The 12920-nt window shown below is 44.1% G+C and overlaps 1 long non-coding RNA gene across 1 annotated transcript; it reads left to right on the forward strand.

Annotated features, from left to right (window-relative positions):
• Positions 1 to 1778: 1778 nt before the first annotated feature.
• Positions 1779 to 11948, forward strand: LOC146028053 (uncharacterized). The gene is made up of 3 exons (XR_014455179.1): positions 1779 to 1931; positions 4046 to 4139; positions 11705 to 11948. It is a non-coding gene; the product is annotated as an uncharacterized LOC146028053 (long non-coding RNA).
• Positions 11949 to 12920: the final 972 nt, after the last annotated feature.

Here is a 12920-nt window from a genome sequence, read left to right on the forward strand (position 1 = left end):
ATACATACATACAGTATAGCTCTGTTCAGTCTTTCAGTGCCATACCAGTTTTTGAAAGTGAGAGAACCTGCTGTTGTTAGAGCCATACAATGATACTTTAATTTAGCAATATATTTTATACATAGAAAGAGGACATATGGGAGGTAGATGATTTTCTATTAGGTACTGTCAGAAACCATGCACTAAATTCCTCTGACACTCCCCTCGATGTGAGCCTACCTGTGCACTGTCCATTGATTCTTGTAGAGCAGTGGTTCTCAAACTTGGTCCTACGGACCCGACACAGTTGATATTTTCCAGTTCACTCGACTGGTGCACAGGTGTATTCATTACTCACTGACACATTATAAAAGATCCACATGGGGAGCTAATCATTTCACTTGATTCTGTGAAGGAGACCTGCAAAATATGAACTGTGTGGGGTCCTGAGGACCGACTTTGAGAACCTGTGCTGTAGAGTGACAGAAAACAAATGTTCAGTAGATGAAATACTGCTTTTCAGTGCTTAACATGCTACATGTAACATTACAGATGGGATTGCTTTGTATTCTGTTGTAAGCATCCTAAACCACACTACAGCTGACAACTACATGGAACTTTGGGGGTTATTCAGAGTTGATGTGCAAATTTGCAATCTGTTCAATTATTGAACGACTGCACATGCGTATGGATTGTACCACCCATGGGCAAGCCAAAATAGCAAAGGATCTAATTGCAATTTGACTGACAGAAAGTCAGCATTTGGGGGTGGACATTTGTAGTTTTCTGGGAATGTGAAAAATAACACAGGCATGCAAAGGCATATTATGGGAGGGTGTGTGATGTCAGCACTAGCCTCAGTCAGCCTGTTTCTTTCACAGTATTGTGGAAGGGTCAGACCTACATTTGTACAGATTGGAAAAATCATTTGGTGATGAGAGAATTGCTTATGGATGTGCAACAGGATAGCAATTAGCAATATTTCTGCAATTCTCTTGCAAATGACACGGTGGGTTTTCTTTCTGTCTGGGTGGTGGCTAACCACTCGCAGTCTTCTGCATCTTTGCAGATGAGCAATCATGTCTGAATCAGGCCCTTTATGAGCTTTCATGCTCAGTTTTTCCTTGGCTCTGTGGTTTAATAGTCTGAGGTTAGATGTTTTAATTATCTGGAGCGTGGTATGTTTTCTCTTTGCTATTACAAACCACCTTCTCCACCCTCCGGAACGTCATGCACCTGACATCATTGAGTTTTAATATCCCAGAACAACTAGGCTGCTGCTCTATTAATTCCAGTGAGCTCAGCTTCCTTGTTTAAGTTCCAGAATAGGTTCAAAATTATTTTATTACCAACATTTATCTATGCAGTAATAAATAGCAATACTGTGCTATCATAATGGTTTTGTTTGTAAGTACAAAGATCTCTGTAAAATGCTAGAATCCCCTATGTTCAGCAGCAGATAGAAAAGCACATTCATGCAGTAACAATACATTCCACACAGTGTTCTGCCCTGCTGTCTGGACTTGTAGACTTTGGCACTTGTCTCTGCTATGTAATTATTATTTAACTCCTTCCGTGCAACAACATGTTGTTGTTTTTTTTTTTTTCGTTTGCAGTTGCTTACAGTCAAGAATTGGTTATGTATCCCCATCTTTTCCTGCATTGAGGCCATGGAAATGTACTTCATTGCAAATTAATTTAGTTGAAACTGATTGTGTTAAATAATGCTGCTTTCACATCGCAAAATGCAGGTTCACACCGGGACTTTGAAACGGTTCAGTCTCGGCACAAACCTGCATTTTGGGATGTTCACATCCCCACAGCAAACCAGCATTATTGCTGACATCATCCGGGGACTGCTCCAAGCGCTGCTTCCTCCATAGTGTTAACGGAAACTAGTCACTCGACCCGTTTAACCTGTCCACAACGCCAAGCAACACGGCAATGAACCGGTAAGAACTCTGCTTTATTTTCTGTGTTGCTACCCATGTACGGGACATGGTAACCCCTTTCACATCACACTAATTACCGTGTCTAACTGGCTTGTACCCGGTAATTAGTTGCGATGTGAAAGGGGTATAATAGTTCACTCACTGAATAATATGGGAACTGTGACTGCAGCTAATTAACTTTCTATCTTGGAGGTTTGCAATTGATTTTAAAATATTTCTTCCTCTATCTCTAAATTTTTAATCGGGCCTTGTCACAGTTTTACATTCACCTATTTATAAAGTTAGCACAGAGCTTAGAGGTGTGGTTACAACAGGTAAGCCAGGTCAGACCTGGGGTCTCGATTCCGCGCTTTCACATTAAACCAGGGTCGCCCTGGTGATGCAGGATCTGGCGGGGGCAGGGAAACAACAGCAGCGTCTTGGCGGAACCTTCAGTCTCCCCCTGCCAATGGAACTTGATGCATAGAGGTAGGGACAGTACAGGTACCACGGACATTCCATATAGCTCAAGAAGAGCTGTAAACATTTATAATAATTATCTCATTCTCATTTTTTGGTACTTATGTAATATCTGGGCTCCCGTTTTTCTTATGAGACTGCGTCCCCTCGCCACCATCGGGCACGGTGGCTCGCTGCGCTCGCCACACTATATAAAATCAGCTCCATGCGTAGTTGGATAGTAGGGGTATGAAAAAATGGGGTGCATTTAACATGGGAGCCCAGATAATACATAAGTACCCTTTTTTTATTTTAAGGTGCTTTGTTCTTTCTCTTTTATTTTCTTTTTTCTTCACCCATTTTATTTTATTACCCTTCATCATATATATTAGCGCTCACTTAACCACATTTTATTTGCCTTTTTTACTGAGCTGCTTTTACTGATAGCACAGTGCAATCATTTGTATGTTTAACAATAATTGGTATATGTGTCCCTTTTTGGAGGGATGATCTGGTAAGGTAGTGTCTAGATCCCGTTCAGTTTTGTCAATTATCCCATCATGCACTGGGTCCACGTATATACCTGGAGGGGGGATATAAATCTGTGGCGAACGAAGGCCACCGTGCCTTAAGCGAGCCCACGAGGGTACAATGCAGCTAAAATAAAACAAAATAACCTACACCTACGTGAATTACAGATAAAACACAAAACGTTGTGAGGACATCTAACAACTTCCGCCCTCACCGAACGTCACATCCTGTAAACAAACTTGAAGGGGATCTAGTCTTTACCGATCCGGCAAGCCTGAATACAATGCTACAAGGGACGCCAGAGGAGTATTACCAGTCCCCTACCCAGGCCCTGTTCTACCATAAGGCACGGCTTCCCTGAGTCTGACATAACAAAATTAAGGATGTTTCTAAGAGATGCATCCTTGCTGAAGTCAGTTGTTGAACTTCTAATGCTGCGTACACACCGGGCGATAAATTGTTAATGATATGGATTATATAGATTTAGTTAATGATATATAATGCAAATCATTCTGCATCAGCACACCGCCCCCTTCCACTCCCCTGATGTCTATACATGCAGTTCAATCTTAACTCTATATTCAATGACTGCATGTACGGAGTGGGGAGCATGTGATGTCACTAACTGATATCGTTCAGTGTGTATGCATTATATTGTGACTCCAGCGGCAGCACTGATATACTTTGCTTTATCAGCGGTCATCGCCCAGTGTGTAACCAGCATGACAGATTCCTGTGGCCGCCGATATAGTTAACTATATCAGTGTCTTGGGACAACCATAAAGTGCTTACACACTGACCAATATCGTTTATGATATCAGTCAGTGACGTCACTTGGCTGCTCAGGCCACATTGTTCTGACCCTGACACTGAATATGCTCTATCCAGAATGCAAAGCCTTTTATTTATTAGGTAATTTCTACTCCGATTTGCTTGAAATGTACATCAAATTGGTATAATTAATGATATGATACTGGAACGTTTTTGCCTCATTTTAGAACTCGGCTCTGAAAAAAATTCCTATTCCTTTAATTCTCCTGTTACATCCTGAGTTTACTAACCGCTGCACCTTATAAATTATTTTTATACCATGAAAAGTAAACTATAAATCTGCGGTCCATTGCTCACACCGTTTTCCACTGTAGGTGAACATATGCTTCTCCACATGTCTCCTGCTTTCCCTGCTGTTTACAACAGAGCTGCAGTCCTCCATATTTTTCCTGTCACAAGAAGCCAAAGGTGAAAAAGATTGTAGTGTACTGCTGTATGGTAAGGAGAGGTAGCAGTGACCGAGTTAAATGTCAAAACAGTGTATGGGGGGGGGGCAGTGGTTCGCAGTTGTTTGGGAAAGAAAAGTTGAAAGGGCATTAACTGAATCAATTTCTAATTATCTGATTTAATCTAAAGGCCCTCAACAACACCACCCTTCATAAACTCAAAATCATGTCAAAATCCCCTGGCTAATATCCTTTTAGATCTGTATCTCACCTAGGGACCCAGTCATCATTTAATATTTGCGGCTACATCCCCGATAACACCTGTAACACCTGAATTTATCAAGGAGGGACCGCAGCAAGTATCTCTAATCCATGCTCCGATCCCTCCTGCAGCGGCGCCGGCCGCATCCCCCATAGGTTTCTATGTTGATACATTGGGCAGCATCGTATCGGGTTCCTGGGCTACCGCCATTTAGAGATGGCGGTAGCCCCTTGTAGACTATGGGCTACAGACCATAGTACTGGTGGGTAGTGCGGTCAGCGCTGACCTTGTATACATACTCGGCTGAGTGCATCACAGGGACGGGCCCCTTTCTGGGCCCTGTCCCTGCCTGTGTAGGATGATCCATCCCATGATTGGATCACAATGCAATCCAGGTCGACAATATTCTGTGTCTGATCCATAATAAAAGGGCCCCCTACTGTCTAATAATTCCTCACTGCCACCAACCAGACTTCAATCATTATACATTGGCCATTTAAATCTTCTTAAAAAGGGGTGAAAGTGAAAGGGGTAGACATTCTAAGCCGTGAAGAGTGTTTGAAATTGGCTCACATTGGCCGTTATTCTGATCGGTGCGGCCGGATCCGAATATGCGGCCAGCACCGTGCGTCCTAAACCCTGCCTTCCATACGGATCGCCAACTCCGTCCGAACGCGGTAAGAAACTGTCCGAACGGACCGCACGTGTATTTCTCATGAATACACCTTCTCCATCTCAGGGAACCTCTCCCATCATTCGATGGTCGCAGACCATCGAATGCAGGACCGAGTGGCCAGGCAGCTCCCGCAACCTCAGACCACACGGGCATTTCTCCATGCAAAAGCAGGGATCTGGGCGGGCAGCTGACATCCGGCAATGTCATATGTCCGCCCCCTACACGTGCGTCACGGCCGCATTACCATACGTACGCCCATTGTTTGCATGGGAACGCCCATAAAATGCGGGGTGTAAACATATGGTAATGAGCCCAAACAGCCCTTCACACCCCTCTACAACCCCTGTTCGTAGTGTACACATTTCATGCGGAATGTGGCCGTGCGTCCCGCTCGCACATGCGCAGAGACGCCTCTGCACATGCGCAGACACAAAACATCGGCGGCACGAACGCACGCGGATATTACCGCACCAACCAGAATAAGGGCCATTGTTAGGTCGACAGTAATTAGGTAGACAGTAAATAGGTCAACCCCTATTGGTCGGCAAGGTCAAAAGATAGCCATGCATTAGGTCAACACAAGCAATAGGTTGACACATGAAAAGGTCGACATGAGTTTTTCACGATTTTTTTCAGTCAGATAACTTGTTCATACTTTACGAACCCTTGGACTACAAATGGGAACAGTAAAGTTCCTGAAGCATAACTAATGAAGCGTTACACTAATTGTGGGTTCATGTCGACATATGCTGACAAAAACCCTGTAAAAAAAAACATGTTGACCTTTTCATGTGTCAACCATTTCCGTGTTAACTTTTTTTGCTTCTGTCCACCTCGTCCATGTCGACCTACAGCATTGACACTGCCATCCAATAGTGGTTGATCCAATTACTGTTGACCTTGTTACTGTAGACCTCATGATCCACTCCCGTTTGAAGAATGACAGGAGCTGATTGACTGGTACATTATCTCTTTCCACTTTCTCTCTCTCCAAGGCTTAGTACAACTCCATTGTACAGAGGTCACTATAAAGTTTAAATTAACCAACTACCTTTAGAAAGATGCTTTATTAACCCTTTAAATACCAACATCTCTGTGAGATATATAGATACAAATAAGTAATGTTGTGTAAAAAAAATGTATATTTCCTATATATATATATATATATATGGTAAACATTTCACGTTATTATGATGAATAAAAATGTTTGTTTGGCAATTTTCACACCCATTTTGACAAATTCACTTGGCACTCAAAGGGTTAAAAACATTTTCATACACATTACAGATTATATCATACACTGGCCACTCATGACATTGTTTACTGTCATTGGCAATTTTTGTTCTTGTCTTTAACTGGTAAATGTAAAACATTTTTACGTACTCTGCTGTTATAAATAAAGAGAATTTTTTAAAAAGCTCAAACATGACACACAACAGATAATAAAGTGTATTTGCTTAATAGATTTATTTAAAAAGATTAGTAAATAGAGGTGTGATGTGTGTGCTGTTCTGTCATTTTATTATCAGCGCAGCCTTTACTGGATTTATTCTAGTTGAAAATGGGAAAACAGGTCTTGCCCTCACCAATCCCTGCTCAATAAAACACACCTCCTCATCCTCATATGGGTATGGATCATTAGGTCACCAACATTATGGTCGACAAGCATTAGGTCGACATGAGTTAAGGTCGACATGCAGGAATGTCAACATAACTTTAGGTCAACAGGGTCATTAGGTCAACATGGGTAAGGTCAACATCGGAAAAGTCAACATGTTTTTTGTTTGTAACTGGAATGTCAACACAGTCAACATAAACACTAAAGCATAGAACCATGCCCCCTCGCATGGCTCTCTGTGCTCGCCATGCCTCACTGCACCCGGAGCACTATTTTATTCCCCCACAACACCCTAGTGGATGGTAGTGCATGAAATATCACCTGGCGGCACATGTCATGTCAACATGGACACCAAAAATAGACACGCAGAGATCCTTCATCTACCGTGCCTCTTTTCAGAATGATTTTTATTGGCCGCCTAGCGGCAAATCAGGAGCCGACTTTCTTGGCTCCTGATTGGCCGCTAGGCGGCCAATAGAAATCATTCTAAAAAGAGGCGCGGAAGATAAAACATCTCTGCGTGTCTCCTTAGTCCGATGCGGAGAGCGCGGGGAGCGCCGACATGCTGAACAATACCTGGACTACGGCGGATCGAAGAGAAGAGATCTTCGCCACAGGACCAGGTGAGTAGGATTTCCTATCACAGCTCCACCATGGATTACTTCAGACCCGGACAACGCAATGGACCTGGAGGACGACACGGACCACCGACATGGACATAGAGGACGACACAGGATACCGGACACCAGGACCGAGGGCTACCTACGGGCTCAAGATAGGTAAGTATCAGTATGTGTGGGCTTTGGATGAATTAAAGTTTTATTTTCATTGTGTCAGTGTGTGTTTATTTTACTATTTTTATTACTGTGGAACTACAAGTGCCAGCGGGCCCTTTAATGCCCCGCAGGCTGGGACATTTGGTTCTCCAAGTCCCAGCTTGTGGGGGAGGCTTGCTGGGACTCATAGTTCCACAGTTTTAAACAATAGTTTTTCATCTATTTTCTTTACACTTCAATCAGCCCGGTGGCCACCGCACAGGGCCAACTGGGACAGCACCAGGCTTCAGCCTGGTCAGGTAAGTCCTGGAGGAGGGGGGACCCCTTTATTGGGGTCCCCACTCCCCCAGGGCCCCTGGCCAGGCTGACTGGTCAGTAGGGATGAATGTTTTGGCCGCGGGACCTTATATAATAAGTGTCCCCCGGCTGTGACATTACCCTGCTTGCTGGTTTGGCCTGGGGCTGGTTCTTAAAATATGGGGGACCCCTACTCATTTTGTCCCCCATATTTTGGGAACCAGCCCCGGACCTGGAGCCTGGGGCTGGTTGTTAAAAATCGGGGAATCCCTATTTGTTGGGTTCCTGATTTTTAATTACCGGACCCGGCTCTTTCAGCCTGGTGCTGGTTATGGCTGCGGGGGGGGGGGACCCCACGCCGGTTTATTTATTTATTTATATATTTTTTTTACACCTTGCAGCCTGCACGGATCTGACTGATCCATGCAGACTGCCTGTAGGAATTCGTATCAGCAGCCGTATATACGGCCAGCTAATACGAATTAATACGACATCGGAGGGTTACAAAGCAGTCGTATATGACTGCTTTGTAAATTCCCCTCCGGAACACAACTTTGCATACGGCTGAAACAGTCGTATGCAGTCGTAGGGAAAATACTAATACGAAAAACTAGGTTTTTCATATTAGTAAATTTTCCCCGATGTGTCCCCTCACTCTCATTATAAAGCCTAACTAACAATCAGGATGAATCTATTTTTTTTCTCTCTATTTTAGAGTAAAATATATAAATAAATATGGAGTGGCTTTTTAAGTGGTATTAGATTGGAATTTTAGTTTTTTATCATATGCATCTGCCAAACATATTGCTTTCATAGGGATGAAAACCCCATAATAGTTATGATTTACTGTACAATTGGCCTCATTTAACATTTGGCAAAGTCAAGTTTTGGGGCATAAATATACATATAGCACCTTTTAAATGTTTTTGGCAATGACCTTGTGCAGACCAACCTCCTTTCTGGAAGGTGATGACTGCCTTTATTTTAGAACCCCTTTCATCTTTCCCAAGGTGTTATTAATCAGAATAACATGGCCAGTACAGTTTCTGAAATATGGAGCCTCCCTTAACCGCATGTGCCGGAGACAGGAAAAAGGATGCTGAGCTTCCCGGCTGGCGGACATTCTCTGTACAATCAGGGCAGCTGGATGGCACTGCTTGAGCACTGGTGTGTATGCTAAATTGTAACACACCACATGAGGGCAGGCTGCTGCTCATCACTGTGGGTGTGTGAGTTTGAACTTGAATGTAAGAAATTTGTGGTTATGAGAAGGGGTGCGGTAACCAAACCGGCCTAACATCCGTCATTTACATCTGACCCCACCTGACCAGTCCCGGCACTCTCGCCCCTTCACCCACCGGACCCGTCCCCGCACCCAGGGGTAAATGTTTGATGCTTGGAGAAATGGTATCTTTCTCAATAGAGAACATTGGGGCAGATGTATGCACCAGCGTTAAGTGCAGAAATGCAACGCTGGTTAACTGGGGGATTCTGTTTATACTAATGTATCACTAGCGCACCTAACGTGTGCTAGTGACAGCCTGCCAAGTTACGCTCGGCAGGGCTGTCCCCTGTAATCCCCCCCTAGTGTTCAGCGACCGGGGCAATGTATTAACAGCCGCCCAGGCGTTAAATCGTCCCGGCCGCTTCACCAGCCAAGGGCTAGCGTTGTCCTATCCCCCATTGTGGGGACAACGCTAGCCCAGCTTCTGTTAATACATCTGCACATAATGGGTGCCCGCTTCTCCACGTTATGCTGGAGAAACGGGACCCCTTATTTACAAAACGTTAAATGGAGTTTCATACATCTGCCCCATTATGTGCAAGTTGATAATGCACCAGCCAATCAGCTCCAATATGTAAATTGACAGATTGGAGCAGATTGGCTGGTGCATCATCACCTTGTTCATAACGTTCTTTATGGGGATAGATTCCACTTCTCCGAGCTTCATATATTTACCCCCCAGTCTTCACTTTGAAGACTCTCACCATGCCAAACACCACGGCTTTTGCTACTGACATGTCAGATCAGTTATATGTAGGCAGGAGGCTAGGGAGATGTGTGTAGTATTTTTTTTTCTGTGTGTGTGGGGGGGGTTATTATTTTTTTCTATTGGGGCCAAAGTGGCAAGGTGTTTTATTTTTTACCTGTAGGAGGCCAATGTTTTTCCTATAGGTGCCAATAAGTTTGGGGTTATTGTGTTTTATTTTCTTTATGTGGGGTTTATTTGTATTTTTTCTGTGGAGGCAGTGGCAGAGGCAGAGGGTGCAACTGCTTGGGGGGCCTGAGGAGCCAACAGGCCACACCCTGCATCCTCTATGCCTGTACCCTATTGAAAATAGTTTGACTTTTTTTTTTTAATGAGGCGGTAGGGTGCTGCGCTGCACCAATTTAGGGGCCTGGCACTGCCTGGTAGGACTCGGAGCTGGGGTATGGTCCGCTGTGTGGAGCCTCAATCTAGGGGGCGCTGCAGCTGTCCACCTCATAAGCCGGGCGCTTGCTGACATATTGTTATGAGTGGGCACCCGGCGGCTCCTTAAGAGGAGCAGTATCGTGTATAGAATGCTCATGTTGCCGCTGTGCCGGGATGCCAGATGGAGGGTGGCACACAGCTCCTCCCCAGTCTCCAGCACAGCAGACAGATAGCCGCTGGCAGTCATCCGTGCACAGACACTGGCCACTGCAGAGCTCACTCAGGGGCAGGTGACCTCGTGTCTAGAGGTGCTTCTATCTACTTCATCAAACCCCCCCTCCAGTAGGTAGAGGGTGACACAGAGATAATGGGTGACACAGAAAGGGTAAGGGTGACACGAAGAGGGTAAAAGTGACATGGAGAGGGCAAGGGTGACACGGAGAGGGATAGTGGCTGCCACGGAGATGGAAAAGGAGGACAGACTTGACACACAGAGGAAAAGGGTGACACAGAGAGATGGAGTGACAGACACAGAGAGGAAAAGGATGACAGGGAGTTAGTGGGTGACGGAGAGAGAAAGGGTATTCTCTAAGTTCACCCCCTTCTCTCAGCAGCAGCCGACCTATGCTGCAGGCTGAGGTTTCCCCCTGAACTCACTGCTGCCTCCCGCAGGGCATCTACGTCAACAGGGTCAGGGCTTTGTGTATAATATGGATATCTTTCTGATGGTGCTTGGGACTCCCTGTACCTGTACCTGCAACATCACAACAGCAGGACTGACTATAAACTCATTCCCCCACCCCCCCACTTCAGGCTTCCCACACAGGGATTTACCTCCTGCATCCTGCTTGAGGCTTGCCTGCAGGACGTTTGGACTCTTCTGTCATTACTGTGTTCCTCGCGGCCGGCATGGCTGGGAAATTGAAGGCGGGGGGAGCTCTCTTAACTCTTAATTTATGATTACCATCACCTGTGGTGAAACGCCTTTCTTATCCATTAACCTTTTTAAAACAGGTGATGGCAATCAGATATTAAGAATGAAGTGCAGAAACAGAGCAATATGTCCCTCCTGGAATGGGTCATGTTGGGAGGTATGTGGACCCCTAATTACACCACTGCCCCCTCCCCTGCAAGTGAGAGCCCGCTTCCTCACTTACAGACTGCATGTGCCTGCGACCCCCCCCCCCCCCTCACACACACAAGTGACCACCTGCCTCCCTCTCTCTTCTGTGTTTGCCTGCGTCACTCTGCATCACCTTGTCTCAATACATGTGAGCCTATACGGAAGGCTAAAAGATACCTTTATAAGTGGCCGTTGCAACATATCCACTGTGAGTGGGATATGCCATCTTAGCCTTATGATCTGAGTCAAAAGCTCAAAAAATATACCTTTATATGCTACCTCGTCCCTCCTATAGAGGTGAGCAAGGTAGGCAGTAGGAGAGAAAAAAAAACCTAAGTTTTGAGAAAACTTTCAAAGTGTTTAACGTTTGCAACATTATTAATTGGATCACTAATCCCCACTTTAACCCTCTTTTTTCAAGGGACATACTGTACATCTTCAAACACTGGATGGAAAAAATGTCCAATTAAATTGGCTGGACAACACGAATACTTACCTCATCACATCGAAGGACACTCAATCACCTTATACCCCATCACAGAGCAATCACTGTGGTTTTGGAAATTAAGGGACATATTTTTATATTTTTTTATATTCTTTGTACTTATTTGATTCACTACACTAATTTGTACACTGTTCACTAGTGTTCATTCTAGCACCCACCATATTTGAAAACCCATGCAGTTCCTCTTCCCTGCCTGGGGTGTCGCTGTCTGCTGTGGTGTTTCTAACACAGATCTGGATTGCATATCAGTGCTGATATACAGACCACACTGTGCTAGAAGCACTACAGCAGACAGCGACACCCCAGGCAGGGAAGTGGAACTGCATGGGTTTTCAAATATGGCAGGTGCTAGAATGAACATTAGTTCACTATTATTTTATCTTGCGCCACTTGATCACATCAATTCCGAATTTTGTCAATACTGTGTTACTTAACAGATTGGCTTTAGCTACCAAGAAAACCATTCTTTCTTAGAGGATTAAACCTGATTCGATTCCAATAACTCATTGATTCCAATAACTCAATTACACCCTCAAATTACATACTTGTTCTCTATGGACTGGACTGATACCACACTCCAGAAAGACAAACTGACGGTAAGTTTTTTTTAAACTTGGCTCCCATATATACATACACTGTCATTACCTATTAGAGATGCACTTCCCAAATGCTTTCAGCTTACCACTTGGTATAACATAGATGTGATTACCGCAGGTGCCCCCTTTTGAACAGTTTGACTTGTCTGACAAAATACATACTACACTTTGTTTAACCTAACTTTTTTACAATTTATGACGGTCTCTTCTAGTTTTGTTTACTTGTGATTAAAACCTGTTTTGTGTATATTTTATGTGATACTCCTGATGTATGTTTATGGTACTATGTTACATATAGATAGTGTTGTACTACCAATGCATCATTTACATAATGATTACATCAATATCAACAATTTAGTGTATGTGTTCTATTGTATATGTTACAATTTTGTGTCTCAGACATGTATTTTTATGATTATCTGTCAATAAAAATCTTTAAAAAATAAGAATAAGATAACTTCCACTATCCAAAAATATACTGGTAGGTTTATTGGCTCCCAACAAAATTAACCCTAGACTGTCTACACTGTTTGTGT

The sequence above is a fragment of the Crinia signifera genome, chromosome 1, assembly GCF_055691185.1.
Source record: "Crinia signifera chromosome 1, ASM5569118v1, whole genome shotgun sequence".
In the NCBI taxonomy this organism is placed as follows: Eukaryota; Metazoa; Chordata; class Amphibia; order Anura; family Myobatrachidae; genus Crinia; species Crinia signifera.